Source organism: Ambystoma mexicanum, chromosome 12, assembly GCF_040938575.1.
Source record: "Ambystoma mexicanum isolate Mex_15411 chromosome 12, UKY_AmexF1_1, whole genome shotgun sequence".
Lineage (NCBI taxonomy): Eukaryota > Metazoa > Chordata > Amphibia > Caudata > Ambystomatidae > Ambystoma > Ambystoma mexicanum.
In genome coordinates, this window is record NC_090936.1 from 413,696,887 (window position 1) to 413,723,244 (window position 26,358).

Here is a 26,358-nt window from a genome sequence, read left to right on the forward strand (position 1 = left end):
TTCGTTTTCGGGTTGCAGGCAAGTACATTGTGCATGTGTGAAACAAGGTTGTCGGTGGGTGGAATGGCGGCAGGGATCAGGTTCCACAAATTTGACATATTGACCTAGCCATTTGCATTGGGGCTATAAGGTGTGTCATATGACTTTGGGTTTACAGAGACTCACCGGCATCATCGGATGCCGCATCTCCCGCCTCAGCATCTCCAACTCCCTCTATGGCCTCCATGTGCAGGACAGTGCTGCACTTCTCCTCCCACGCCTGCAGTTTGATAGGGGGTGGTGTTCCCCCTCCTGTGGCCAGGCCCTGGCTGCACTGAGCAGCATGGAGGTTGTGGACACAGAGATCTAGGTCGTCCCACCTCTTCTTGCAGTCTCGCACAATCCGGGATGTTGTCCCCACCGCCGAGACTTTACGGGCAACCTCCTCTTATATGGCCTTCTTATGTATTAGCGACTGGGGCCGCAGATCTGTGCAAAAGACTTCTTCTGAGTGTTCAACAAGTGTGTCAGCCAGCATGTTGAGTCCAGGTTCACTGAACCTCGGCTTGTGGCGACGGACTACAGTTTGCCTTGCGGACATGCCCCTCAGTGTTGGCAGCTGCTCATATTTTGACACACACTCCTGTGCACTGAAAATTGCAGTGGATTGTGTTTTTATAATGGCCGCCGGTATAGTTCCTGTTCCAGCGTGATGACGTTATTTCCGGTGTCGGTAATACCGGCACGGGTAATAATGGTCTCTTCGGAGCTGGAGTCAGCGAGGATGCCGATATAGGGGCTTTTGGGGCTGTTACAGGCATGCTGGTGCTACCGTTTCCGGCATGCCGGAATGCGCGTGCACGCCGAGTCAGAATCTACCGTAGATTCTGGCAGCAGTACTACACGGAAGCACCAGCATGCCGGTATTTTTGTTTTTATACCGGTATTTTTGTTTTTATACCGGCACACTCGTAATGAGGCCCTAAGTCTTTAAAACATATGATGAGCATCAAAATAGAGATCCATGTGGTACGAAGGCTCGACAGTGGCTCAAAGTGGAAACAAGGCAATTCAACTTCAGTAGCTGTGCACTGGCTTGACTGGGTTCAAAACAGGGAACTCAAGGGAGCAGGTCAAACACGTCATATTTCAGGAGTCAGTACAATCAAATATGTCAACAGACTCAAACCGAGAAGGGGAAGAGAGGAGGAAATCCCAGAAGCAAGAGAATTACGAGACCCAAGAAGGATCATTAGATCTTGGGTGCATAAACATCATAGACCACGTCGTCAGTAGATCTAGTTCTTAATCTATCTGACAGGTCACTTACTGATATTGACTATCAAGTTCTGAATAAAGAGTTATCTTTTGCTCCTTGCAGGGATAATAACTGGATTGATGCACAAATTGAATCATTCAAATTCATCAGGAAGTTAAAATTAAAGAAGTATATCCATCATAAAATTGGTAGGGAAGCGTCAACGAATGAGGATTCTCCTGTAAGTGAGTCAACGATTAAGGACATTTTGATTGTGCAATTAGTACTCTCATTACAACACTAATCAAACATTTCAGAATAAGAGGTACTTAAGGACTTAGCATTGCACATACGCATCTCACTGAGGTGGAGTTAAAGAGTAAGTCTACTTTAACACCTGTGTCTGGCAATGATAATGTGACTGACACATTTCATAGAGCTATCATTTTTGATATACACAAAGTGATTGACAAAGGAGTTTCTTGTCACAAAAGGAACAACCTATCCTTGGCATAAAGACTTGCATTAAAATTTGTGGGAAGTGATCAAGCAAGCCGATAAAGGCGGCAATATTGTGATTGTAAATAGACATGACTATGTTACTATTGCCAGTAGGCATTTGTAGACACCTGGCTGGTACGAAAGGTTAACACTGAACCCTACCCGTAACATTTGTGCTGAAGCCAGTGAACTAATCTCCAAATGGACCTGGGTTGGATTGGCAGAAAAGGAAAGGGCCTTTCCAACTGTAGAACATCCTAGAATACCCAAAATATACTTTATGCCGAAGGTTCTCAAGGAATTTGAATGGGTACCAGAAGGTCGTCCAATTGTGAGTGGCAAGGGGCGGATCACAGAGAAACTTTCACAATATATAGATTCCATCAATAATAAGGAGGTAGTCAAACTCCCGGCATACCTCTGAGATATCAAGCACTTGCCTCAAATCCCTGATGATGTTATGTGGTGTGAAGGCATCGTGAAGCAAGACACAGACAACAGACATAAAGTTCAAAATAAAATACTTTCTTAAATCAAATGTCGGGATGGGGAAGGCCTAACTTGCCCTATGCTAAGGTGATATTTCCCTGCCTGAATGAAACTAAGGAAAGTCTGAGTCAAAGAGCTCAACTTAAAAGTCTGTCTGTGTCCACAACCTATACTTGCCTTCACAACTAAAGCTATACAATGTGTAGAGATGTCAATAATAAATGAAATAGTGTTTAACTCAAAGTTCTGAGCTTCGTTCAGCTCCCCTTCCCCAAGTGTAAGAAAGTTCCACATAAGTCTCAAAATTACCTTTCTCAGGTTCAAGGCTATATAGTTCAAAATAATCCTCGGGGTTCCCTTCCCCAAGTTCCAAGCAACCTAGTTCAAAAACCAAAGGTCTTGAGGCTCTGTTCTCAAGACCACAAATGTAGTTCCTTAAGTCTTAGGATTCCCTTTCCCAAGATTTTAACTTTGCCACCACAATGTCCTTGGTTTTCAGCATTCAGGGCTCAATGATCTAGGTGCCGTTGTCAGACTGAGTAGAAAACAGCATCCTCAGGATGAAACCATCCAACTGCCAAGGTGACCCGTGCCCAGCTCCCATCATTAAGGACTCCGCCCATGACTTAGCCCCATTCATTACAGCCTTCATTAACTCATCCTTTGAAACAGGTATTGTCCCGGACAACCTTAAAGACGCCTGGGTGATCCCGCTACTAAAAAAACCTTCCCTTGACCCAAGCATACCCACGAACTTCTGACCTATTACTACAGTACCATTTCTGCTGAAGATACTGGACCGTGCAGCTTACCTGCAGATCCAAAACTACCTTGAATCAAACAATCTGTTAGGTCTACGACAATCCGGATTTCGGCCCAGACATGGGACCGAAACGGCTCTATTAGACCTAAAAACCCAGATCGAAGTCCTGAAGGACAAGGGCAAATTAGCAATGCTATTACTCCTCGACCTTTCCGCCGCATTTGATTTGGTTAACCACCAGATCCTTTGCAGGCACCTCCACTCTGCTGCCAACTTCTCTCCCTCCGCAGCGGCCTGGATCAAATCCTTCCTGAGCAACAGATCTATGAGGGTCTTTGCACCTTCCGCTGCCGCAGATCCCTCCCCTATTCATTGCGGTTTTCCTCAGGGTTCTTGCGTGCCATCTACTCTTTACAATATCTTTACGAAACCACTCTTTGATGTGCTTGATTATCTGGGTGTCTCCTACACCAACTATGCGGACGACACCCAGATACTCATTCCCATCTCTGGTGATTATCTTGCTGACACCAAGGCCCTCAATGACGTCTACTTGGTCATCCAAGCCTGGATGGCCCAGCACCAGCTATGTCTGAACGACGATAAGACGGAGCTACTTATCCTGGGTACATCACAACGCCTGAGCAAACTTGAGCCATCCTATCAGTCATTCATCATAGACGGCAACTCCATACAAGTCTCGAAAGACACTAAAACACTAGGCTTTTACCTGGATTCCACCTTATCCTTGTCAAGACAAACTAATGCAGTCAGGTCCACCTCTGCCTACACGTGCAAACTCATTTCAGCCTGCAGACCATTCCTCACCACCCACAATAGCGTCACACTAGCGAGAACACTTATCATGGCAAAAATAGATTACTGCAGTGCTCTATACTTAAGCACCAGCCAAGAAAACCTGTCCAAACTCCAAACCACCCAGAACAATGCAATTCGAGCGGCCCTGAACATCCCTCGTAACCACCACATCTCAGAAGCCAGAACTAGCCTAAAGTGGTTACCCGTGAAGCAGAGAATTTCCCTAAAAACGCTTGCCCTCACGCACAAATGCCTAGCCAACAAGGCTCCGATCTATCTCTGCAGTCGGCTTTCGCGCCACTCCACTGCCCGTCCACTAAGAATTGCTCAGACTCACTGCCTTTCTATCCCTAGGTTTAAGCTCCAAAAAGCGGGAGGCACTAGCTTCCCTGTCCTAGCCTCCAAACTTTGGAACACCCTCCCCACTGCCATCAGAGCTGAAGACTCCTTCAACACCTTCAAGAATAAAACCAAATCTTGGCTCTTTGACCAGCAATAGTTGTGTTAGACATCTGTCCTACTTACTCAGCCCGCCTGTTCCCCAGCACGATTTCCGGTCTGCTACCTTCCCAACTACCTCAGGGATACTTCCTCTGCGGAGCCTAGGGACACTGTACCATGTGTAATATATGTAATTATTAAGATTGTTATTATGTTGTATTGGTATACTTTTATTGTAATCTATCTGCCTGTATGTTCTTTTCTTGCAACCCTGTACAAATTGCGCCCTGATGCCCCCGGGCCTGATGGTCTGCGCGTTATAAATAAACAAATACAAATACACATGGTCCACACATCACAAGTGCTCTTCAGCCCACACATGTTCTTTGATACTTACTCCTGTGCACCAAGTCATCTTTACTTAGTTCCTTTTTATCGGTCCCTTGGCTTTATGTGCTGATTCACACTTCTCTGGCTTATCATGGTCAGCCTCATGGCTCGGCCATCACGTGTCACACACCTCTTGCCAGTCTTTGGCCTTGCCGCACTGCAATCACTCTTGAAAGTTCACTTTGATTTTTTTTGTCCGTTCCTCAACTTTGCTCTATCACACTTACACTCTTTTCTGTAATTTTCTTTCACATGGACACTTGGGCGATCATCTGTTAATTGCTTTGCCCATAAAGTTGTATTCCATTCAGTGTTTAATATTCTTAGCTTCAAGGTTTCAGTCAAATCGCTGTTCAGTATGCATTCATGTTGTTTAATTTTAAGTTCTCATGCACTGTGGTATTCAATATGCATCTGTTTTTCTTAATTTTAAATTTCCAAACAGTTTGATATTCAATATGCATTTGTTTTACTTGATTTTCAAGGACTGTTACTTATTTGTGGGTCTGCTAGGAGCGCCCCGGGAATTCAAGTGCCCTCCCCGACACTCACCGGCTTCCTGCATCTCCTGCATGTGGCTCTTGCTGCTTCCTCTTCGCTACCGAAGCCAGGAAGTCCACCAATGCGAGCCCTGCTCGCTTGGGTGTGTGTTTCCCTCTGCACGCCGGCACTCTAAATGCTTCTTCATGGATGCAGGCAGCATCCTCTCTTCGTTGAGTTTTCTCGCAGCTACAGCTGCCTGCTCTCTGTCACAGAGGCTCCCAGACCTGCAGCAAGTAACGTCCCAATTGCTTTGGGTCCCGCAAGTCCTCTGGGATATCTGCTGGCATTCTGGCTCCTTCTCCGGTGCCACCACGGCTCTATTCTCTTAACAAGGGTCCCCTGCTGGTCTATCCCATACAGGCCTCCCTGTCGCTCCCTGCTCTGGTCGACTGGTCTCTTTTTATACACCTGCAGCCCATTGACTGGCTACAAGTGTGGATCCCTAATGATACTTGCATGACCATAAATAAATCAACATGCCTGACGCTCACAGCACTTTACAAGCATCTTCTTCGTCCCAGTATCAGAGTGGTGAAATGGTGTAGTGTTCACTACTCTTAGTCACCTCTTCCTCGTCCCGGTACTGGCAAGTGTTACACGTAGGTAAATCAAGGGAACAGCTTTATAGTGACTAGGGGAGTACCGAATAGTAGTTTTAAGTATTCGGCCGAATACGAATAATTGGACAAGTATTCGGCCAGAGCAGAATACGGAGCCAAATAGTTGTCTTTTTAAAAAATAAAGTTATATAGACAAGAAAAACACTTTGTAATGAAAAAGACACTTTAAAATATGTACATCCATTCTTTATTACATTTCCTCTTTTTTTGTTGGCTACAGAAGATATTTTTGTAAACCATGAAAGGAACAGATTATCAGAAAATAAACATTCAATAACAGCACAATTTGTATTTTTGTGCATTCAGGGGTGTCGCTTGTTGGACAGGACCCAAGTAACTAGGACTAACTCGAAAGTATATTACACAATCATTGTGAGAGGAGACTGGGATGTGTCTACTTGTACTTTCAAATGTTCCTTTTGGGCCTTGCTAGTCTTTAGCCTTCTGGCTCTAGCAAGACACTGAAACACAACTCTAATCACTTACATATTAAAATAGGCCCTGCAAATAACAAAGAAACAACTTAAAAAGTAATTCCCCAGTCCTTCAAAATCAATCCAAGCTCCATCAAGTCAAAGGTGAAGCCTACTTAGTGAAAAGCTGCATGTTTTTCTCTCCTTTTGTTCTGCATGGTGGGCCCTGAGGAGACATTATGGGTGCTGCGGGTAGTGGAAAGAGGAGGAGGGAGACAGTGCCCCGTTGGAGAGATGGAGCGGAAAGGGAGGGTGTGGGGATACAGGCGAGAGACACTGTCCATGGACCTGGCCCACTCCTAAGGGAACCCCATTGTCGCTACTCCTCAGCACACATGTTTGCTGTAAACGAGTGGTGTCCCAGTGTTAATGGCCGGGTAACACTTAATACAGGCACGCATATTAAACCTTGAACTGCCATCTGGAGAGGGTGTTGAGTAGAGATGGGGGAAATATTTTTGCTTAGGAAAAACTGAGAACCTGCAGCCTTCACTTGCGTCTTGTTTTTGATCCACGCAGTCAGAGTTACTGGGGGTACATTGCACAACTGAGAGATGCGAGAACTGCATTAGATCTCCATTGAAAGTGCTACTTGATAAGGCAGTGAAATAGTCGCCGGGCGGCTGCATCAATGCTGCTCTGGGGAACTTGTCTATGGTGGCTATGAGTTTTCCCACTTAAGAATGCGGCTAAAAACACAGTATACACCAGACTCCCCAGCATACATGCCACTAGGACATGACCCTCCTCAATAGAGAAATTAAAGTGTGCATTTCACAGACAGATTGCCAAAAAAAGCAGAGCATGCCCGCCTTTTAGCACACCCTCCTCTCGCAAATGTGTGTCTCTCGCCGGAACGTCCCCTGTATTCATGCGGCAATCGTTTCTTGCAGCACCTCTGAAACTGTCAATTGTAGGGAACTGCAATCAGAGCTAACCTGCGAACAATAGCACTCACTGCTGAGTCCCAACACAGGGTGATAAGGGGGGACTAGTGGAAGGGGTTGAGGGCTCCCTCTGCTGTAGTCCCAATGAGTTCCCTTGCCTCCCTGGTTAGTGCTCAGGTTGAGTTACGTTTCATGAGGTCGAGAAGGGCCAAGAAGCGAAAGGGTTGCAAAGGATGCCAGCGCACGACACTGTCATACCGGTTTGCCTTCAGCACGCACACGCACCCCCGTAGTCCGCGCAGCCAAATAAGAGGCTAAACTCTGTAATTACCAACGTGTTGACACATTACGGAGTATGCCTATGTAAAGCAGCCTTAAATGAGTTATGAGGGTAAATATGCAACTTTACATTCGGCAAAACTCCCCGAGCTAGATGGGGTCCAGCGGCAGTGCACCTCCCCAACAGTCAACCTCTGAGGTGTGTGTTCCCAGCAGCCACTCCCCACCCCTCATAAAAACATACCGAGGGATGTGTTCATTAGCCTGCGGTGTCAACTGTCTGCTTATCAAATATTTACAAATGAGCGGTTTGTTTTTTAGAGATAGAAATAAGACCTTCATGGGGTGAAATGTGACCCCCTTTCTCCTCAACACATGGCTGATCTGACACGGAAGGATGATGGCTGGAGTATGAAGTATGGAAGATGTACAAAGTGTGTTTTATTTAGGTGTGTAACATAGGCTTTGAGTACCAATTCCAGTAAGTATTCGGCTGAATGCCGAATAGGTGGTTATCAGCCGGAATTCGGCCGAATGCTTACTCAAAGCCAAAGTTTGGTACTCCCCTAATAGTAATCCATAAAGGTCAGGTAAGGGTTAGGTTGATCCTAAACAGGAAAAGGGGGATACCATGTCTATACTGTGGGCAATCTCCAAGGATCCTCCACCCAGGTGATCCTCCCTCGCTTCTCCATCCCCAGGGTCGGGATCCAAGAGCAATGGCCTTTACCTGACCACCTGAGCAGAGGATCCAAGGGGAATAGGAGTGAGAATACCCTCAGGTTTCTCACAGTGGAATGCCAACTATTGTTTTGTGACACTAGATGTAATGGCTTTGTATACGTCCATTGCTCATAATTTAGCCCTGAGAGCCATATACTTTGCCTATGAAAAATGGCACATGTTGTAATGCTTAAAGAAAGTTGTGTTTCACTTTAAGTAATAATGTGTTCCTCTTTGATGGTGAATTCTTTAGACGGAGAAGAGGTGTAGAGATGGGAGCCAATTATGCCCCACCGCTAGCTAATTTATCCGTGTGTCATTTTGAACAAACATATGTTTATTCCACCAATGCTTTTCAAGCCAATATCATTATTTGATACCGTTTTGTTGACATTATTCTTGTCTGGAATGGTAGTACCAATATTCTATATGATTTTGTGAAACATTTGAATGAGAACTAATTCGGCATTAGTTTTACCTTAACACTCATCCTTCTGAGATCACTTCTCTCAATGTCAAACTATCAGTTAATGAGAACAGAATTATTAAAACAGTATTTACCTCAGAGTGTTTTCTAAAAGTAAACTTATAGAAAACACTCTGAGGTAAATACTGTTTTAATGGCATCCAGCAAGCATCAGAGAAGAGTAATTAAAAATATACCCGTTGGTGAGTTTATTCATGCACGCCGCAATTGCAGCACCATAGATTTATTCATTCGGGAGTCAGAGCTCTTAACAAGTAGATTCGCGCACTGATGATATAGTAACACACATGTTTACAGATGGGTAGGAGCAGTTTGTTGAGACCAAAACAGCAGTCACATACACAACGAATAATGTGGTGAGGATGATTACACAGTATACACAAATATTCCTCAAATAGCCATTTGTTATACAAGATTTTCCGTAAAAATTGGCACTTACTCTCATTGACCTCAAAGATTATATATGGGAAATGACATACACGAAAGCCTCAACCCTTAAATCAGCCCAGAGTCCTTCTGCTCTTGAACATCTTGAATCTTTAAGTACTAACTGACTTTGTTCTAACCTGGTTGGGTCATGCAGTTAATGTCAGCATGCTTTCAACTGTAAAATATTCAATTTTGGATACATGGAACCTGTTATAATTAGAGAGTTCATTAAGTGTAGATCTGAATTTGTAGTGTATGCCATTCCATGTGCATGTAAATTAGTGTACATAGGAAGTACCATCTGGGAACTACGGATAAGAATAAGGGAACACCAGAGTACTATTGGCAGTTAAGATCCGAGAATCTCTCTGGCTGTCCATTAGCAAGAAAAACACCAGATGGATTCTAAAAGTGACATTCGCTGCGTGGGATTACAGATCATCAAGGGACACCCAAGAGGGGGGGAGACAGGCAGAGACCTACGTAAAGCTGAAGCAAGATTGATATGCAAATGCAGGACTATGTTGCACAGATTAAATACTGAACATGAACTGGATGTTTTTCTGTAACACCTTCAGTGCGATTTGTGTTGTTCCAAATAGTATCTCATAAAAGTTAAAAGTGTGATTGCTATTATTCTTTCCAAAGTCACACTGATTTCTTAGTTGACATTCTTGATGCTTTTGTGTGAACCTGACTAGTGGAAATTTGATTGGCAGATTGTCAAGTCATTTTGTATATTGGCTTAGAATCTACCTTAGAGGTTTTTTCAAAGCAAGTCCATTCCTTTTGACCCTAAGGGGTTCGAAGCATGTCCGCTTCTAAAATTCCATTGAGGGTTCCCAGGTTATATAGCTTAGTGGAGCTTGCTACGTCTCATACAGATTGTTCTGACATTTACTACCATAAATCCTTTTAGTTACATGGGGTTTAATAGTTGTTCCTCCTCATTGTTCACATTTATACCTTTGGTATAGCCAGATCCATATTCAAGGGACCAGTGATGAGTAATTGAATGAAGCTTGGGTAGTTTTGTTTGTGTTTGCACAAGTAACACAGTGTATCACATTGAGATTGCATACATCACCAAGCTTGTTTACAATATAGCACACTGATGTCCGTGACGTCACATGCTCACGTTTGACGGCATCCTGAGTATAACTGCTGACTTTGCCACCATGGTGGCCATTACCATGCGGAATGCCGCTTAACAATCCAACAGGATTGCGGGCTTAACAAACATGACTTCATTACAGGTATGGATAGCCATGGTGTTTCCCCACTGTTGGCATAGGAGTGGCATTGTCAAACGCATATTTATAGATGTAACGTCTGGGATTTACTTAGCAATGACCGAGTAATAATTGTATGTGGTCACTGTTGTTTTAACCTAAGGTTGCCTATGTTTATTGAAGTATTCCCTGCCCATTAGAGAGGGCTATCGGAAGGGTACTATTGATACTGATCCAGATTGAACAATGTATTCATAAATAAGTATGGGTTCCTTTCTTTTTTTCTTGGCACCTTACACTCCGAGTCCTTTAGGTATATCTATATTTGTGTATTTTTTCAGGTTTTGTGAAAAGCATTTTTTTTCGATCTTAGAAATGTCTTCTAGTTAGTTGATCTTTGGTGCATCAACTGTGTTTTGAGTTACCATTTGGTAAGAAGATTGGACCAATGAGATGGTGTTACTTAGGGTGGTCGTCTTTATTTTTGGCCAATGGTTCTTGATCACTATTGCTTGGGCGTCACATAAAGGTTCACAGATGCATAATCATGTCTTATCTTTCGTCACAAGTGTGGAAATTGAAATTTTAAGATATCGCTTTTGTGGTTTTGGCACACTCATGCCTCGAGCCGTGGGAGGCAATCTTGGGTCTTTTGAAGTTTTTAAGTTTGCACCCCAATCTTAACAATTCACGACAGAACTTGCAATTTTCATTGTCTGAATCAACCACACTTTATTTTCATTTCCCTTTTTTGTATGTCTTGTTGTGAAAAAAATGTATTGTTGGGAACAAAAAAGAATTGGGGGGATTCGATGGTTTTCCCTTGATTTTTGTTTTGTGATTTTTTATATTCAAATCTTTCTATTGAGGTACTACAGTCAAAATACAACTTGACACAATTCGTTAACTTTTCCCAAAAAGGAGATTACATGCAATGCAAATTAGGACGCTCTTCAAGACAACTTCACTAAAAAACCGAGCCCTGTGTTACAGTGTCAAGGTTAGGCCCTCCCTCTCCTCCTTCCCCCTCCTTTTCCCCCTACCCCTTCCCATACACAAGTCATTCTCTTTTGCACTGACCCCCCACACTCCCTTGTGTGTGCTGTTCCCTCTCCTTCTGCAAGGGGAAGTGCCTTACGACACGTTAAGAAGAGAGAGGGCCCAAAGCCTCGGGGTGTGGGGGGGGCAAGTAAAGTCCTTATTCGTATATTTAATTAACTGCAGGAAGCTCTCCCATTTTTTAAAGAAGTGGGCAAGTTCATTGTGCAGAGTGTATTTCACTTTCTCATAAGCAGCCTCCACATTCCACTCATCCAGTCCACAATGGACTGGATGAGTAAACGCTCTTTACAGTGTGCCCCAAAATCCAAAAGACAGATCTCAGGCGCACAATCAATTGTCAAGCCTGTTATTTGCCTCAAGGCAAGAGCCACCTCTCTCCAATCGGGGGTTGTAGTTTAGGGCAGCTCCACAAAATATGCAGGTATGTGCCTGCCCCTCCGCATCCCCTCTCCAACAGTCCTCTTCCCCCCCCCCCCATATGTGCCTCTCTCTCTGGGGTAATATACCACTGAGCAAACATCTTATAGTTTTGTTCTGCGTACTGGGTGCTCACTGTCACTCGTGAGACCCCCCTCCAGATCCCCACCCACTGCGCCTCAACCAGTACTTTTCCTATGTCTTTCTGCCATCTCTTTGTGTATGCTGGGATGCCCTTGTTCAGAAAAGCGTTGAACAGCTGTATAGTTGAGAGATCAGACATGCTGTACTCAGCTGCATGAATATTAACCTCTCATACGGTGTCAGCGGCCTCCTAGCCCCCTCCCTGTTTTCTGTCTGAAGGACCCAATGTCTAAGCTGCAGTTATTAGTCCCTCTCACCAACCTCAAACATGGCCTTGCATGAGTCGAATGGCCTTATCTCCCCACCCTCAAATATGTGCGAAATGAACTCACATCCTCCTTCCTCCCAGGCTCGTAATGCCTGACTCCCATTTGCTGGTGTAAAATTTGCATTATGATGAATTGGGGTTGCTGGATTTGGGATTTCCGTCAGCCCCAATCTGTTCCCAATTCTGCCCCGCACTTGGATTGTGGCAGCAGTAGAGGGCAACTCGTACATACCCACGGGGCGCTGTGCCTGGGGGTCCATGGGAGGTGTCCAAGTGGTCTGCCTATCGCCTGCTCTTCAAGGCGTCACCACCCTTTCTTCGAATCTGGGTCTACCCAGTCCCGTAATACCTGCAGCTGTGCCGCTTGATAGTATCTCCCTAAAAGGGGCATGGCCAAAGCTCCCTGCGCCCTGGATCTAAATAAAGCGGTCACTGCTATTCTTTCCGGATGCTTCCTCCAAGCGAAACTTCTTAGGTCCTGCTGAAGCTTCTCCAATGTGCGCTTGGGGAGTTCCACCGGTAGAGCCTGAAATAAATACAGCAGCCTAGGTAATATATTCATTTTTAACAATACTATTCTGCCCATAAAAGATAATGCCTGTGCACTCCATGTTCCCATGTCTGCCTTTATAGCCGTAATGGTACTAACTAGCCATTAATTGTATCACCTTGAAAATGGTGAGTAGCTGGGATAGCAGTCCCTGGCAAATACCTAACTAATACCTACACACAAGCCGAATCTGTTGGCTTTGCTAATGCCTGTTTTTAAACAGGATCTCAGCAAAGGACACACATACTGCTTATAATTCAAGTGGCTAAAGTCAGACCTGGTTAAGAAATGTTTATTACACCACCAATTAAACCATTAGCTCTCAGAAAACTGCTTTCAACTCAGAAAACTGCTTTGAAGAAACCCTGGCAGGTACTGCTCAATTTGATTTTAAGGCTTGACAAAGTTAGCTCAAAGAGATCCAAGGAGGGCGTGTTTTGTGCAGGGAGGGACAGGAAGTGGGTGGGAATGGTCATAGGGATTAGGCAGTCATGGGCAGTCAATGGGTGGGTAAATAACCAAACAACATCTACAAGCATCGTGTCCCTCCTCATATACCATCTCTCCCTAGCTGTACTCCAATGCGTTCGTTTCGAGTTGTAGGTGGCAGCGCCACCTTATAGCTAAAACTAACAAGAGATGCTGAAGCCTCTGTCTTTCCAATTGGGACACAAAGCACTGCAAGTGAGGTCTTATTGAAATGTCGGCATGAGGCAAATGTGCCTCGTGCATAGCTACGTGCCATTTCCTTAACCATGGAAAATATGTAGCCTTTCCTGAACGCATACTCTGTGCCTAAAGCAAGTAATAAAATACAAAAAAATATAACTTTCAAAAGCGGGAAGCCCACAAAACTCGATGAAATATACGAAACTGTTCAGATTATCAAGTGTGCCCTTTGTGACAATTTTAATACGCAATTCGATTTTGCAGGTGTTAACTTCTAAAACAAGATACGACCTATTAATTGCTACATAATTAAGTACTTGTAACGGAGTCAGTATTTGCAGGAGTCTGTATAAAGGTGATAAAAAATGAGCACTCGATGGGCTAAAAGCTTGCAGATTTCCTTTCGATGCAGTGTAATTATCGACAGTGAGCCAGCATTAAATGCAGTTTCTGATCCTTTCTCTCCTATTAAGATAAGATCCAAGCCGAAAACGGCTCAAATCAATGCTTACAGAACTGAGTCCGTCGGCGCCCGTGTGTGTCCCTTTTTCAGGACCTTTAAGGTGTCCCAATAACTCAGAAACCATACCTACTGATTTAATAATGTGTCTGCCTGCCATAATCCCCCAAAATCATGTTTTGTTCCCCGTAAAATGTCTCAGTAAGCTGCGCATCTTACTTGTGACAAGGTGACATGTTCAGGTTATTAACATAGTGTGCAATTATATTGATTTACCCACCACTTTACCATTATCCAGATTGCAATACTTTTGGAAATACACGTCCCATTTGAAAGGCACGTTCAAAACACTTGGCTTCCTCTGGGAGGCAGACTAATTTAGGGAAAGGCGTCTGCCCCAAGCCCTAAGAGACGAAGATGATGCGGGGTCACTGCGTCTGCCTACTCTTTATTCTCCATTATAAAGCCCAAGAGAGGGAGAAAAAACCTGAGAGGAAAAACCTGACACCGTGCAAAACAATGAGAAAACCCGGAGGGCAAGAGCGGCCTAAAATACATGCAAAAGTAAAGGGCGCGACAGACAGTTGAGAAAAACATTACCAGCTGTATTCCAGTAATAATCATTTGCACTTCACGTAGGGGAACCCCACTAATAAGCGCTTCCAATTTGTGGTTGAAAAACGGAGGAACGGAGACAGAGTAAATTGCCCAGGACGACAGTGTCTTCAGGGACGAGGAACTTGAATGAACTTGAATTTGTGAATCCCGACTGTGCACCCTAGCGCTTTTAACTAAAGGAGAGAGACAGGGCAACAATAATTCAAATGTACTCAAGTCCAGCATACTAGGCTTGATGTAGACATAAGGCATTGTATTAGAAGTGAAAAGGGCGATGACAAATTAGGTACTGGAATATAAATAATACTTATACTTGCTTAGTCTCATAAGTGAAATATAGTTCACTTGTCTGGCACCATAAACATTATGCTATGAGTGATTATAAAAAAAAGCAATATTGTATGACCGGTATAGTTCGCAGATAATTACGACTGTTAAGATAACTGTTTTCGATAGTTCGTAAGGATCTATCTATGTTGGTACAATATCATTATTTTTTCGGATCTCAACACAACCTTTCTTTTGGTCTGTGGCATAAATAATCGAGCCTCTTTCTCGTGACTAAAGGACCAGGGCACTTGGATAGCAGTCAAAAACCCGGAATACACATACAGCTATTAGAGTGTAAGGCACCTTGGAAGAATTGACATTATACACACTCGGACTGACATAGGCAACGTCCCAAGGGCAAAACCAACATTTTAATGCTGGACAGTTTTTATGGTCAAAGCAGGCACGTTTTTTAAGCCAAAGTGGGCCAGTTTGATAATTTACTCTACTCCTTTTAACAAATGTTACTAACCAAATGTGCTTTGAAATATGTAATTTGCAACACATTTACCAAAACTCATCCTTTGGTAGTCAAATATTCAGTCGTAGGAAATAAATTGAAATGTGCAAATGTGTGCCACCTTTTAAATGCTGCCCAGGCTGATTTTACGTGTCAGTCCAACCCTGATGACATACAACATTTTTCAAAGCATGCCAAAATCACGTACACGCAATCCAAGTTAGACCACCCAATGTGTTTCACAGGTATTTCCAACCCCAAAAGCTGCAGCGTTTTGCATAAAATCAAGCCCACCCCATCTACACCTCTGAAAACATACTAAATGACGTTTTCACTAGACACCCAGACGATAACCTGAGCACAACACTTCATGAATGTGGGCAGCATTATAGTTTTCATAAAAAAACACCTAACATGGCCACAGTGGGGCCTCCCCTTTCCACGACCTATGCGAACCAACACATGGATACCGCTTTAGCGCGAGGAGTGTGCTAATGCAGTATGGTACTCTAACTGATGTAAGCTATGCAATTCAGTGGCAAAATATGAGTACATTATGCACAGGCACAATACCCCGTGGATCGTAGGGCATTATTCATAAGCAGCATTCTGCAACCGTTGCTCTGTATTTCCTTTACAAGCAGCGTGTTCCTGGCCACACGCTGCTAGTATGATACTTGGGACATTGTTTAGCACAAACGTTCATGTCTGTTCTGGATCTGCTTCTTGTTCCCCTGTCCATACATCGTGTCTGCACATCTGAGGATCCAACACAAATACAATTCTGATCGTAGATGTCCTTTCATCCTCTTCACTAACATCCTGTGAAGGTTCGCCATCTGGCAAGGGAGTAGAAACACTAGCTTTTCTATTTGCATTAATAATAGAAAGATGCAAGTCATTCTATCTCGGGCATGGAGGTCTGCTAACCAGACCCCCACACACACATCAAACTGTGCCCTGCTACCTCAGTATCCTGATCCCAGTGGATGCTCTGCAGTGGTATAGAAGAGGTTCAGAGGTCACATGTGGCCTCATGAAAGCTGTGGTGACAACAAAGTCACTTCAGCACAGAGGGTGCATTTAAAGTCTGCATCTCTGTCCCAAAACTATTTAATTATGATAAATAACCATCCTGGTGTCCGTTTAATCTTCAAACATAAGCCATACCCAACTATGGGGTATGTTTGTTGGTAGTTCATATTATTATTAAAGCCACATCTGATCTGTGTCATACATGTGTCAATACTACAAGCCCAGGTGAGCCATGGACGGGCTGTGTGTATTCTGTATGGACTGGCTGTCTCTGCTGCCCCAGCAGGACCATAGCCAGTGGGGGCTGCCTCTCATGATCCTTTGTGAGGTCAGCTAACGCCTCTCCCCAACAAGACAGCCTCTCAGCAGGAGCTGTCCTGCTAAACAGGATTCCACGGGCACGCCCTAAACAAAAGACTAGCCCCAGACAAGGGTGCTGCATACCAGAGGGCCTTTGATGCTATGAGTCAGGAAAGGGGACAGGGTTTGTGTAATCAAAGGGAGTTGAGCACAATTGGGGAAGGATTCCACCATCTTGTTCCCCTTTACACCTCTCTTTCCTTCCTGTCTCCTCCACTTCCTTTAGCGCCAAGCATTTTGAGTATGATGCAAGAAGGCAAGGACCACTTGTTACAAGGACAGGGATTGTACTCCTTACACAGACTTGCTTTTGTCCAATACCCTGTGGACCTTTGCCTACACAAATACAAAAAAGGGGATTTTGCACTCCTTCCTTGAATCACTTTTGGACACAAAGAAAATGAGGAAGAATTCATTTGGGCCTCTTTTGGGAGAGTTTGCTCTTCCCAAAGCACTCAGCCGTTGAGGTGAAGGAGTGATCCATGGTAGTGGCAATCTCTGCTCCCGACCAAATCCCAGGACATATTGTGGATCGATCTTGCTGAGCACCAGGGCCTGCCATTCTGCCACAAACCTCCATTGGCTGGCAGAGCAAAACCTAAAAGGATTCACACTCTGCTATATCCCCTGCACTGGGTCTCAGAGAACTTGAGGAGCCAGATTAGCTAGTATCCCTGTTCTACTGCATTGAACCGGTCGAACCACATTGGAACCGTGTTCACTGCACCCGCACCAGAGGAAAACGCCAGTGCTACTTTCGGCACTCTACCATCTTTGAAATAACCCAATCTGCATCCAATGAACGGGTTTGCTGCCGCATCGTCTGCCGCTGCAGACAAACTCGAACCGCTGCCTCTTCAAACCCTGCATGGGATCAAAGTAACTGTTAGGCAGAAACCTGTGCAGTTCCCTTGGGGACCACTGCAAAAGATTTAGGACTACAGGTGTTGGCAGTAAACCCACTTGGTAGCAGTCTGTACCACCCAGATTTACCTGGTAGCTGTGGCTGAGCAGTCAGACTTCCCTCAAGAAGAGTTAGGCAGTATGCAAAGTATACAAAATAGGCACTCAGATACAATAGCACAAGTAAACCTGACCAGAGCTTTGGTATCAAGGTATATAATTATTTATTTAAAAACACACTTATTGAAACACTCCAGCACTATTATTGTAATTCACTCTAAACACAGTTACTATTATTATATGCATACTCCTTATTCCTTATCAGACAAGTATTAGTTAACACCACTTATTTCCAGACAGAGGTGAGCGCTTAACTATAGATGGCACTCCAATAAGTTAACGAAAAAGGGAAGGAAAAAGGCAGAATGTAGGAAAATACACCACACTAATACTTAGGAACTCTTAAGCAAGACAGGAAAGTCAAAAGTTACTTGTGAGCCAAAGTCCATAGGCCGGGCCCACTCTTGGAGAGAGCAGGGCACAAATGCACCCAAGATCACACAATGACAATAGGCTTAAAAAGTCTTGCAGGGAGTTCAGAACAGTTTTAGTTAGGGTCAGAAAAGTTTAGCCAGGATGTCCCAGGCTAACCCAGGGTCGAAAGCCGGGGACTAAATCTACCCCGTACAGTCGGTTGCAAGGGAAGCCAGGCGGAACACGGTATCTTATGTGGAAAGGATCCTCCAGCGGGGGCAGTTGTTCCTGGCAGCGGGTGCAAGTCGCGGCGTCGTCCAGAGGAAGAGAAGATCTCGACGTGGAGGAAAGATGAAGGTCGTTGCACTGCCAGGGAAGAAACCAGCCGCAGAGTTTTCCGGTTAAAGGTACTACCCTTCGATTCGCGGTAGTGGTAAAACGTGGTATCCCGGTTGCCGGGGTGCTTGGCACAGGCAAGGCGGCCACGAGATGCTCCAGGAAGCGAAAAAGGATGCAGACTGGTTATCCCCACCAGTCGAAGGAAGAAGACTCTCTGGGCTGGAGATCTCCTCTGTCGTTGGGAAAAGTGGTGAGACGGTTCAGCAGGGCTCCACCGGTGGTGTCGTCGTAGCAGGTCGGCTCAGCTTCTCCCTCGTCGGATTCTTAGGTCCTGTGGCGACTTCTAAAGTTCCAGTCCCCAAAGCCCTGCTTTTATGCAGAAAACCGCCATTCACTCAGCCTAGCTGTCACTCAAACATGCTAAGTGGTGAGCCGGCCGGCTCACCACTTGGGCCAATCAGGATGGAGTGCGACTTGAGTTGCCTTGGCAACTCAGTCCAGGGTGCCTAAATCCCCCTCCACCCCTCCTAAGTACCCCAGACAGAGTGGCACCACTTTGGAGGGCTTCTGTGGAGAAGCCCGCCAAAATAGTGGAACAAAGGGCTCAACTTGGGTTGGAGTCACAGAAGCGAACACAAACGCCATTTTAGAACCGAGTTCTGGCAAAAAATACCAACCGGAGAATTAATATTAATTAAATAAACCGGCGGTATGTTCGAGGCTATAGGAATTAAATAATTAAAGTTGGTAGCCTCGAATAATGGGAAATCCCATAGGGATATATTCGCGGTCGAATATAAAAAGTAGTATCCACTGCCACCAGCCAAAACTCGATCAGGGGGACGGAGACGTGCCCCCTCGACTAACAGACCCCGGGGCAATCGAATTGCTCCGGCCAGTACGTCCACAATATGATGGTTTGTACTGGTTCTGTTCAGAATTTGAGACTAGTAAAGTCAATGGTGACTTTACATGCCCTGGGAGACAGCAGTCAGTCCCAGGGTATGGAGTCTATACTGGGGGGTCACTATGACACCCCCGTGTTACTGCACTGAGGGTGCTGTGTAACACACATCACAAAAACACATGAAGCCCTATGGAGTAAAAGACCCCATAGCCCATTAAACACATCTAGAATCAAAGAGACACACTCAAATCATGTCCAAGAGTGAGGGTAGAAGAGTCTCACTCTTGGCAGGAGAAAAAAATAAACCCCAAAAATCCAGCAAAGCTGCTGGGGGACTCACTAGGTTAGGAAATTCAGCCTAAACAGAGAATTCTCCCTAACAGTCACTACATTGAACTGATGGACCTACAGTCGAACCAGAGGAGTATCATGTCAAACATTAACCCAAACCAGCGGTTACCAATGTCTGGGACCAACTCGAGACTCAAACCAACCCTGATGAGCCATCCGATCTGCACGAACCAAACCGTATCGAGCTCCCGCTTCAACCCAATTTATATGCCAATTTGCTGCTTGAACCAGCACAACTGGCCAAACCTGAACCTGGTTCGACCTGCACTGCAGTGCCTCTCAAAGCTTGGTTCGAGGCTGTTGAACCACCAAACATGAACTGACCTGGTCTGCCTTTCCTTTTTGAAAGCTGTGTTGTATTTCTTGCCTGTTTTTCCTGCCTGCTGAAAATCACCATCACATTCAGCATTTTTCAGAATTTTCTTTAAAGGGGAGAGTTTTTATAGTATTTGTGAAGTGTTTCCATTGATTTATGTAATTTAAAGTATATATTTGTATTGAACCTTGACTGAAAAAATGTGTTGGTACTGTTCTGCTTTTCATTTTGGGTTTCTAATGGCTCATATTAACACCTACAAGGGTGCAGAAGAAGGACTCTGACACAAAGGTGCCATCTTTAGGGTTAAAGACTTATATACCAATAAAGCAAGAGAAAACTTATCTTTCCTTATTACTAAGAGGGGTTTCCCTGCCTCAACTAAAGATCTAAGTTGACTGTCAGGATATCTATCAACGTAAAAGTGTCTACCATCATGTGTCAAGAAAACATTACTTCTGTCCCTTACACTAGAAACTAAAGAGTAAAGCCGTATTGTTCTAATCCCAGGAGAATTCCTCACTTCTCCAGGGTTATCGGCAAAATTCCACACAATGTTTCCTGGGTGGGCCAGGAGAATGCCTCCTTTTCCCTGGCGTTCAGTCTCAGACAGCCAGGAGGAATGACACCTGCCCCAGGCCACAAAGTTCTAAACAATACTTTCTTGGTGGGCCAGAAGAATGCCTCCCTTCTCCTAGCGTTCAGTCTCAGTCACAAATATCCAGGGGGAATGACTCCCTTCCCCAGGCCAGTTGGAGCTTCCTCCTGGTCTAAGTTTCCAGAAGAAGGACTCCCTTCTCCTGGTAGTATTAAAACAGTCTCTTACAACCAAGGGGAATGACTCACTTCCCCATCTCTTCTCTTCATTAGGTTTCACCTCTACAACACCCCATTATGAGTGTTAGGAGGGTCCGCAACCCTTGCTTCTCGTCTTCGTCTTTGATTTGGCCCACTTGGTTCACTTCCCTGCCAAGTACTGCCCTGAGAAAAATGACTCGTATTATTCTCTTGGTTTGGTCCCTGACCCTGGTTTCTCTTCTTCTTTGGTTCGGCCCACTTGTTTCACTACCCTGCCAAGTACTGCCACGAGGAAGATGACTTGAATCTCTCTCTTGTCTTTCACAGATGTGATTTGGGTCCCTGGCTCTTGTAAATCTCCCCTCCTCCTCATGTCCCATTGGCTGCCTCACTTGCCAAGTACTGACACAAGGGGGATAGGCCTGCTCATTATATCAGTACATAGTTTTTTCCTCCTGTACCTTCCAGCCCCTAACGCTCCCTGCGCTTCTCCCGTTATCTTGACTATTCACAGGATGTGCTGCCGGTTCTTCCTGGGGTCCTTCTCCTACTCCATATGTTGCACGGGTATCCCTGCATCTCAGTGCTTTCAACTTGTGGATCTCCTGCTTTGGACCGATGGTATGCATTTGCGTTATCGTCTGCCAGCCCCCCATTACCGCCTGGACGCGGTTGGGCAAAGGAGCCCTGTTGTCCTCTTGACTCCGGGAGCGGACTAAACCTGGCTCATCCTGGCCTTCTCAGCATCTCCTTCATGTTTCCCAAGCTCCACTGTCTCTTGTCCCAGTTGGTTGAATCTCTGATAAGCAGTCCTTTGGTTTTTATGGTGTTGGGGGAACCACATCTACGCAGAAGTCTATACTGCTGTAGTTCTTTGTTGGTATTCCTCTTCATTGTTTCTGTGTCCCATCTTCTCCTAGTGGTTACCTGTTGGGTAATCTTCATGCTGTGGTTAATCATCTTCGTCTGAGTCAAACAATAGGGGAACTGTGACTATAGCAAATAGAAGTGCGGGCAGGAGGGGGGTTGGTGGAATGGTGGGTGTTGTGTCTGATTCTACACAGTTGTTCCTCCTTATCCTCAGGAGGGATGTCCCTCCCCATCAGGTCCTCCAGCAAACAACCACCCTTAGGGGAGACAATGGGTAGGAGCCTCACCTCCCTAGCCTCATGGGAAAGTTCACCCCCCTTGCTGGGGAGAAGTGACAACACCTAGTGAATCATCAAACACCCCTTCAGAGAGGATAGCCTTCCCTCGACCCACGTTACCACATCTCTTAGCTGTGCCTGTTTCACCTTTATCATTGGGAACACTGTTGACTTGTAGGAGTGTGGAGGTTGAGTCATTACTCATCCTTGTGATCCTGCAGAGAAGTAATTCCGTTACGCATATTTAATACTGCAGGTAGTGCCGCTGATTCTGTCTCCAGTGACAGTTTATTGAAGGAAGGGCTCCTGGTAATGACCCTATTCTGCCCAGGAGGGCTATCTAATCATCAGATACATATGAACGGGGCAGTGGGACCAGCATACCCCCCCAATTGCTCATTCTTGATTCACAGAAGTTTTAAATACCACACTTGAATAGTTGTAATACTTCTTTTTATGATTTGTAGCGCATATACACACTTATTAGCTAATGTATAATGCAGGACACCAGATTATACAGATAAAGCAATAGAGATTGCCAGACAAACAGTAGCAAGTTAGGGTCCTTGCCCATAGGTACATGTAATCAACATGACAAAAAAATCTACAGTCGATACACAAACAAGACAGGAGTCAAATCAGATAAACAGTTACAGTGGATACAGAAAATGAACATCAAATATACAGTGAAACCATTTGTGACACTATAATTCAAAAGTTATTTTCTATATCAAGGTGTTTGAAATGAAGACATGGAGGGAGCGGGGTGTTAGATTGGGGGAAAACATAGTGGTACGCTATTATAGTGTTCCACAATTGGGAAATGATTGTTCTTTCCTCTTGAATCCTCTATCTTCTATTACTTTTGAGAGAGATGTAGGGCTGGACGCTATGTGAGGCCCTTGGGATATGCGCTGCCCTTTAGTTAGCAGTGTACAAATGAATCGGAACTTACTCCCTTCATTTAGCCAAATTTTGGTTTGGGTTTAGAGTATGACTCAATTTGTCCTCCCCCCTTATTTGGACTATTATTTATTCATAGAGAGCAACTGAGTGAATTAAGGCATTTAGGCATTTTTTTTAACAATAATTTTAATTGTATCATTTATTCTGTTTTTCTTTTAGAAATGTTGTTTAGGTTCATCCCTATCCTGATGAAGACATAGATAACATTTAAGTCGAAACTATTTACCAAGAAGCCTGTGTGATTAAGATGACGTATTTGTATTGGCATTAACAGTCTGGGCACTAATAGTTGATACTTTTTGTCTGGAGTGAACCATTAATTCTCAAAAGCACTGGAAGTGTTTTTACATTCTCTTTATATAGAAATTGTACTTGTGTAATCGAATGCTCTTTTGACAATATTAATTGTCTTTTTGAAAGTATAACTTTTATCTAAATAATGGAACTGCTGTTGCATTTGTCTCACATTTCCACAAATTTTTTAAAAATGTACTAGTTTTAGAGTTGCATTAGTTGAATGAATGTATGAATGTCTGCTATATAGGATGTTTTTTTATAAAAATGCATTAATTAAAGATGGTTAAGATGATTTTTTATCACAATTTACAATAAAAGAAAATGATGATTTGATGTAATACCTTTTGCCTAGTTTTTCAGTTGCTCTCCTGTTTCAGGCACCATTATCTGTTTCATATGTATTGCCTGCACACAGTGCCAGTTCCTGTCTCTACACACTGCAGGACACTAGCTGAGCATCTGCCGCTGCACCGAGCCCATGCCCGCTCCAGGCAAGGTACCAAAGTATTGCAATTCGACCTATACGATCAAATCACAGGTAACTCAATTCCTGATGCACCAATTCCCAGCAGCGCTATTATACTATCTAGTGGTAACCATGTACATTCTTTTAGGCTACACGCATCAGGCCCCGCTTCAGCCGCAGCATCTCAAGTGCATTCGATCCCGCAGGCGCACTCACGCTCCCTTGAATAAGGTAAGCGTGTTTTGTTTACCGCGCTCCATACAGAGTGTCTGCTATGATAGACTAGAGTAACACTAAGTCCTACCTCTCTATCTCAATAGGCGTCCAGTAACCTTCATGCCAAGAGACACTTCAGGTCCTTGGACCAACACTTTCCCGCCTGTGGCTCCTATACCCGCCCACAAGGTAAGCTGTGCCCACCAGATTCTGGGAACACACTGTGATTGAGTCACTTTTCTTGTTAATTATGCCCACCAGCACCCCTCCCACTGTGCCTCATTCATCTTCACAGCATTCTCCGAACACCTAGACACCACAGTCTTCCCTGTCCTGACGAAGGCCCCCACAAGGGTTCCATGTAATAATGTCGCCACAAAAATCTTGCCATGCACAAATCTCGCCGAAAAATGGCAGTTTTTTGTGGCGACATTATTGCATGGAACATGCGGGGGACACCCCTGCAACCCCCAATTTATTTTTTACATTTTTTTTTTGCCCCTGTGCCCATATATATGGTCACCCATATAATATCGCCACAACCTTTTCCCGGCGATATTATTTACGGCGACCATATATATGGGGATAATATTACCTGATACCCCCACAAGAGCATGGCTAGAACATAGCCACTACAAAAGGCCGAAACACCTTGGTGTAGACAATAACCTTTGAATTATAGTGTCACAAATGGTTTCACTGTGTATATTTGTTTTTCATTTTCTGTATCCACTGTAACTGTTTATCTGATTTGACTCCTGTCGTGTTTGTGTATCGACAGTAGATTTGTCATGTTGATTACATGTATCTATGGGCAAGGAACCTAACTTGCTACCGTTTGTCTGCCAATCTATATTGCTTTATCTGTATAATCTGGTGTTCTGCATTATACATTAGCTAATAAGTGTGTATATATGCTACAAATCATAAAAAGAAGTATTACAACTATTCAAGTGTGGTATTTAAAACTTCTGTGAATCAAGAATGAGCAATTTGGGGGTATGCTGGTCCCACTGACCCGTTCATTTGTATCTGATGTCCAGTGACAGGTTTACAGTTCTATTTCCTTACTCAAAAGGAGAGATTCTCTGTTTCCAAATTAAAAGTAGCCTCAATATATTGTAGCAAAGATAGGTTACAAATGCTTTACGACCCATTCAGTTACAGTACTTGTCATCAACATTTGTAAGGTTGACTGACACGCAATGCATCCTTGGCCCTTATACATGCCCCTCTGTCTTTGCGAGTGAATCAGGTAATAGTCACAAATGATGTGAACAATGCTATGACTATGAACCTGGAGATATTTAAATCCTCTACTGAATAAGCTACACTGAGATGATTTAAGATGAGAATGTGCTAAAGTTAATATAATTATGGCAAACGTTCTGCATCAAATTCTATATCGGGTTGTGACTTTGCGTCTCAGTCAAATTGCAGCAGTTCAACAGCCTCGGAAGAATGATGAAGGACAATTTCCTGGCTGTGAGCTGGTGGATCCATTGTTGTGTTAAAAAAATTCAAGATGCCAGCTCCAACTGGTGAATTTGGCTTCTGGGATCCGAAATAACACCATCAGGCTTTTGAATTACGAGAAATGAGAGGCTGGCTAATGGGGATTGGGTACGCAATTAATCCCCAGATATAATTGGTGAAGATCAGATGTTTTGTGGCAAAACTGGCTCCCTTGCCTAGGATCCTATTTTGGAGAAAGTACAAAGACTGCTACAACCATTAGGTTCTCCAAAGTGCACCAGAACTGTGTTTGCTAGAAGTCTTAAGGTACTGGGGTGGATAGTTCTACATGGGCTACAGTTTTGGATAGAATAATTCAGCAATAATGATACAGAGTAAAAAGAGAATTGGTATATTTGGATTGAAAAGTGTCTCCCTGAAGTTAATAATCTGAGGAGGCCAGTGCTGTCCAAACCGGTACCTTTGGTTATGTTATGGCAACTTGAAAAGCGCACGGTCGCCCTAAGGCATCATGGCGCTAGAGAGGAGAAGCTGCTAAACCAGCCGGAGCACTGAACCAGACCGAAACTAGAGCTCAGAAGAGATAGGTCTTCAAAACCTTACGAAAAGCTAGATGATTAGAGCAAGATTTTATAACAGATGGCAGGCTGTTCCAAAGCTGGGCTGCTGTGATAGAGAAGGCCCACTCTCCCAGCCGAGAACGGTGTAATGGGGGTACGCATAGCAAGCCAGCAGATGGTTTGGAACATAGCACTCAAATTCTATACGTAAATACTCTGCACCCTGACTGTGCAATGCCCGGTGCACAATACAGAGGGCTTTGATCTGAATATGTTGTGCCACAGGGAGCCAGTGGAGGGAACGTAGCACAGCGGATATATGAGACCCATAAGGGGTGCCCGTTGCCACCCTAGCTGCCAAAGTCTGGAGGTGCTGTAATCTAGCGACTAACCCCTTGGGTTGCGCCAGATACAGGGAGTTGCAATAGTCAAGCCTACTTAGGATGATAGCTGCT

At 44.3% G+C, this 26,358-nt stretch overlaps 1 protein-coding gene across 4 annotated transcripts in view; it reads right to left on the minus strand.

Annotated features, from left to right (window-relative positions):
* The window catches only part of AMN1 (antagonist of mitotic exit network 1 homolog), a 1,280,950-nt gene that overhangs the window by 325,500 nt on the left and 929,092 nt on the right, over nt 1-26,358 (minus strand). The gene's annotated exons all lie outside the window — the stretch shown is intronic.